The sequence below is a fragment of the Arachis ipaensis genome, chromosome B3, assembly GCF_059453495.1.
Source record: "Arachis ipaensis isolate K30076 ecotype BB chromosome B3, ASM5945349v1, whole genome shotgun sequence".
NCBI lineage: Eukaryota > Viridiplantae > Streptophyta > Magnoliopsida > Fabales > Fabaceae > Arachis > Arachis ipaensis.
The window spans coordinates 110216749-110222665 of NC_142438.1; the positions used below are offsets into that span (position 1 = coordinate 110216749).

The 5917-nt window shown below is 41.3% G+C and overlaps 1 non-coding gene across 1 annotated transcript; it reads left to right on the forward strand.

Moving 5' to 3' along the window:
- Window positions 1-5291: 5291 nt before the first annotated feature.
- Window positions 5292-5399, forward strand: LOC148572015 (small nucleolar RNA R71). Its single transcript, XR_015880390.1, has one exon. It is a non-coding gene; the product is annotated as a small nucleolar RNA R71 (small nucleolar RNA).
- Window positions 5400-5917: the final 518 nt, after the last annotated feature.

Genomic DNA, 5917 nt, shown 5'->3' on the forward strand with positions numbered 1-5917 from the left:
GTTAAACGCCAGCTTTTGTGCCAGTTTGGGCGTTTAACTCCAGCTTTTGTGCCAGCTTTGGAGTTAAACGCCTGAATTCTTGAGCTGACTTGGAACGCCTGTTTGGGCCATCAAATCTCGAGCAAAGTATGGGCTATTATATATTGCTGGAAAGCCCAGGATGTCTACTTTCCAACGCAATTGAGAGCGCGCCAATTGGGCTTCTGTAGCTCCAGAAAATCCACTTTGAGTGCAGAGAGGTTAGAATCCAACAGCATCTGCAGTCCTTTTTCAGCCTCTGAATCAGATTTTTGCTCAGGTCCCTCAATTTCAGCCAGAAAATACCTGAAATCACAGAAAAACATAAAAACTCATATTAAAGTCCAGAAGAGTGATTTTTATTTAAAAACTAATAAAAATATAATAAAAACTAATTAAAATATACTAAAAACATACTAAAAACAATGCCAAAAAGCGTATAAATTATCCGCTCATCACAACACCAAACTTAAATTGTTACTTGTCCCCAAGCAACTGAAAATCATATAGGATAAAAAGAAAAGAATTTACAATGAATTCCAAAAACATCTATGAAGATCAGTATTAATTAGATGAGCGGGGCTTTTAGCTTTTTGCCTCTGAACAGTTTTGGCATCTCACTTTATCCTTTGAAGTTCAGAATGATTAGCTTCTATAGGAACTCAGAATCCGGATAGTGTTATTGATTCTCCTAGTTAAGTATGTTGATTCTTGAACACAGCTACTTTATGAGTCTTGGCCGTGGCCCTAAGCACTTTGTTTTCCAGTATTACCACCGGATACATAAATGCCACAGACACATAACTGGGTGAACCTTTTCATATTGTGACTCAGCTTTGCTAGAGTCCCCAATTAGAGGTGTCCAGGGTTCTTAAGCACACTCTTCTTTTTTGCTTTGGACCTCGACTTTAACCGCTCAGTCTCAAGTTTTCACTTGACACCTTCACGCCACAAGCACATGGTTAGGGACAGCTTGGTTTAGCCGCTTAGGCCAGGATTTTATTCCTGTGGGCCCTCCTATCCACTAATGCTCAAAGCCTTGGATCCTTTTTATCACCCTTGACTTTTGGTTTAAAGGGGTATTGGCTTTTTCTGCTTGCTTTTTCTTTTTTTCTTTTTCTTTTCTCTCTCTCTTTTTTTTTCCGCATATATCTTTTTTTCTGCAATCTTTTCACTGCTTTTTCTTGCTTCAAGAATCAATTTTATGATTTTTCAGATCATCAAATAACATTTCTCCTTTTCCTTTCATTCTTTCAAGAGCCAACAATTTTAACATTCATAAACAATCAAATTAAAAAAATGCACTGTTCAAGCATTCATTCAGAAAAACAATAGTATTGCCACCACATCAAGATAATTAAACTGTTTTAAAATTTGAAATTCATGCACTTCTTTTTCTTTTTCAATTAAAAACATTTTTCATTTAAGAAAGGTGATGGATTCATTTTCATAGCTTTAAGGCATAGACACTTAGACACTAATGATCATGTAATAAAGACACAAACATAAATAAACATAGAGCATAATTTTCGAAAAACATGAAATAAGGAACAAGGAAATTAAAGAACGGGTCCACCTTAGTGATGGCGGCTTGTTCTTCCTCTTGAAGATCTTATGGAGTGCTTGAGCTCCTCAATGTCTCTTCCTTGCCTTTGTTGCTCCTCTCTCATGGTTCTTTGATCTTCTCTAATTTCATGGAGGAGGATGGAATGCTCTTGGTGCTCCACCCTTAGTTGTCCCATGTTGGAACTTAATTCTCCTAGGGAGGTGTTGATTTGCTCCCAATAGTTTTATGGAGGAAAATGCATCCCTTGAGGCATCTCAGGGATTTCATGATGAAGAAATTCCTCATGCTCTTGTCCATGAGTGGGATCTCTTGTTTGCTCCATCTTTTTCTTAGTGATGGGCTTGTCCTCGTCAATGAGGATGTCTCCCTCTATGTCAATTCCAACCGAATTGCAGAGGTGACAAATGAGATGAGGAAAGGCTAACCTTGCCATAGTGGAGGACTTGTCCACCACCTTGTAGAGTTCTTGGGATATATCCTCATGAACTTCCACTTCTTCTCCAATCATGATGCTATGTATCATGATAGCCCGGTCTATAGTAGTTTCGGACCGGTTGCTAGTGGGAATGATTGAGCGTTGGATGAACTCCAACCATCCCCTAACCACGGGCTTGAGGTCATGCCTTCTTAGTTGAACTGGCTTCCCTCTTGAATCTCTCTTCCATTGAGCGCCCTCTTCACAGATGTCCATGAGGACTTGGTCCAACCTTTGATCAAAGTTGACCCTTCTAGTGTAGGGGTGTGCATCTCCTTGTATCATAGGCAAGTTGAATGCCAACCTTACATTTTCCGGACTAAAATCTAAGTAATTCCCCCGAACCATTGTAAGCCAATTCTTAGGGTCCGGGTTCATACTTTGATCATGGTTCTTGGTGATCCATGCATTGGCATAGAACTCTTGAACCATTAAGATTCCGACTTGTTGAATGGAGTTGGTGAGAACTTCCCAACCTCTTCTTTGGATCTCATGTCAGATCTCCAGATACTCATTCTTTTTGAGTTTGAAAGGGACCTCGGGGATCACTTTCTTCTTGGCCACAATTTCATAGAAGTGGTCTTGATGCACCCTTGAGAGGAATCTCTCCATCTTCCATGACTCAGAGGTGGAAGCTTTTGCCTTCCCTTTCCTCTTTCTAGAGGTTTCTCCGGCCTTTGGTGCCATAAATGGTTATGGAAAAACAAAGAGCTTTAGCTTTTACCACACCAAACTTAGAAGGTTGCTCGTCCTCGAGCAAAAGAAGAAAGAAGAGAGTAGAAGAAGAAGAAATAGAGGAGATGGAGTGGGCTTTGTGTTTCGGCCAAGGGGGAGAAGTGGTGTTTAGGTTGTGTGAAAATGAAGGAGTGAAGATGGGTTTATATAGGGGTGAGAGGGGTGTGTATGGTTTGGCCATAGAGGATGGGTTTGGGAGGGAAAGTGGTTTGAATTTGAATGGTGAGGTAGGTGGGGTTTGATAGGTGAGGGGTTTTTGGGGAAGAGGTATTGAGGTGATTGGTAAATGGGTGAAGAAGAGAGAGAGTAGTGGGGTAGGTGGGGATTCTGTGGGATCCACAGATCCTGATGTGTCAAGGATATCTCATCCCTGCACCAAGTGGCGTGCAAAACGCCTCTTTTTGCCAATCCTGGCATTAAACGCCAGGCTGCTGCCCAGTTCTAGCGTTTAACGCCAGTTTCTTGCCCATTCCTGGCGTTAAATGCCAGTCTGGTGCCCTTTTCTGGCGTTAAATGCCTAGAATGATGCCAGACTGGGCGTTTAACTCCCATTCTGCTACCTTTACTGGCGTTTAAACGCCAGTAGCTGTCTCCTCCAGGGTGTTCTATTTTTCATTCTGTTTTTCACTTTGTTTTTGCTTTTTCAATTGTTTTTGTGACTTCACATGATTATCAACCTATAAAAAACATAAAATAACAAAAGAAAATATAAATTTAACATAGATAAGTAAAAATTGGGTTGCCTCCCAACAAGCGCTTCTTTAATGTCAATAGCTTGACAGTGGCTCTCATGGAGCCTCACAGATGTTCAGAGCAATGTTGGAACCTCCCAACACCAAACTTAGAGTTTGAATGTGGGGGTTCAACACCAAACTTAAAGTTTGGTTGTGGCCTCCCAACACCAAACTTAGAGTTTGACTGTGGGGGCTCTGTTTGACTCTGTATTGAGAGAAGCTCTTCATGCTTCCTCTCCATGGTGACAGAGGGATATCCTTGAGCTTTAAACACAAGGGAGTCTTCATTCACTTGAATGATTAATTCTCCTCTGTCAATATCAATCACAGCTTTTGCTGTGGCTAGGAAGGGTCTGCCAAGGATGATGGATTCATCCATACACTTCCCAGTTTCTAGGATTATGAAATCAGCAGGGATGTAATGATCTTCAACTTTTACCAAGACATCCTCTACAAGTCCATAAGCCTATTTCTTTGAATTGTCTGCCATCTCTAGTGAGATTCTTGCAGCTTGTACCTTAATGATCCCTAGCTTCTCCATTACAGAGAGAGGCATGAGGTTTATGCTTGACCCTAAGTCACACAGAGCCTTCTCAAAGGTCATGGTGCCTATGGTGCAAGGGATTGAGAACTTTCCAGGGTCCTGTCTCTTCAGAGGTAATCTCTGCCTAGTCAAGTCATCCAGTTCTTTGATGAGCAATGGAGGTTCATTCTCCAAAGTATCATTACCAAATAACTTGTCATTTAGCTTCATGATTGCTCCAAGGTACTTAGCAACTTGATCTTCAGTGACATCTTCATCCTCTTCAGAGGAAGAATATTCATCAGAGCTCATGAATGGCAGAAGTAGATTTAATAGAATCTCTATTGTCTCAGTATGAGCCTCAGATTCCCATGGTTCCTCATTAGGGAACTCCATGGAGGTCAGTGGGCGTCCATTGAGGTCTTCCTCAGTGGGAATCACTTCCTCTTCCTCCTCTCCATGTTCGGCCATGTGAGATGTGGTTATGGCCTTGCACTCTCTTTTTGGGTTCTCTTCTGTATTGCTAGGGAGAGTGCTAGGAGGGAGTTCAGTAATTTTCTTACTCAGCTGACCCAATTGTGCCTCCAAATTTCTAATGGGGGACCTTGTTTCAGTCATGAAACTTTGAGTGGTTTTGATTAGATCAGAGACAATGGTTGCTAAGTCAGAGTGGTCTTGCTTAGAATTCTCTGTCTGTTGCTGAGAAGGTGATGGAAAAGGCTTGCCATTGCTAAACCTGTTTCTTCCACCATTATTGTTGTTGAAACCTTGTTGAGGTCTCTGTTGATCCTTCCATGAGAGATTTGGATGATTTCTCCATGAAGGATTATAGGTATTTCCATAGGGTTCTCCCATGTAATTCACCTCTTCCATTGCTGGGTTCTCAGAATCATAAGCTTCTTCTTCAGAAGAAGCTTCCTTAGTACTGCCTGTTGCTGCTTGCATTTCAGACAGACTCTGAGAAATCATATTGACTTGTTGGGTCAATATTTTATTCTGAGCCAATATAGCATTCAGAGTATCAATCTCAATAACTCCCTTCTTCTGAGTTGTCCCATTATTCACAGGATTCCTTTCAGAGGTGTACATGAATTGGTTATTTGCAACCATTTCAATGAGTTCTTAAGCTTCTGCAGGCGTCTTCTTCAGATGAAGAGATCCTCCAGCAGAGCTATCCAATGACATCTTGGATAGTTCAGACAGACCATCATAGAAGATTCCTATGATGCTCCATTCTGAAAGCATGTCAGAAGGGCACCTTCTGATCAATTGCTTGTATCTCTCCCAAGCTTCATAGAGGGACTCACCATCCTTCTGTCTAAAGGTTTGGACTTCCACTCTAAGCTTACTCAATTTTTGAAGTGGAAAGAACTTTGCCAATAAGGCATTGACTAGTTTTTTCCAAGAGTTCAGGCTTTCCTTAGGTTGTGAATCCAACCATGTTCTAGCTTTGTCTCTTACAGTAAAAGGAAAAGGCATAAGTCTGTAGACTTTAGGGTCAACCCCATTGGTCTTGACAGTGTCACAGATTTGCAAGAATTCAGCTAAGAACTGATGAGGATCTTCCAATGGAAGTCCATGAAACTTGCAATTCTGTTGCATTAGAGAAACTAATTGAGTCTTAAGCTCAAAGTTGTTTGCTCTAATGGCAGGGATAGAGATGCTTCTCCCATAGAAATCAGGAGTAGGTGCAGTAAAGTCACCAAGCGCCTTCCTTGTATTGTTGGCATTGTTGTTGTTTTCGGCTGCCATGATTTCTTCTTCTTTGAAGAGTTCTGTTAGGCCCTCTAAAGAGAATTGTTCTTTAGCTTCTCTTAGCTTTCTCTTCAAGGTCCTTTCAGGTTCAGGATCAGCTTGAACAAGTA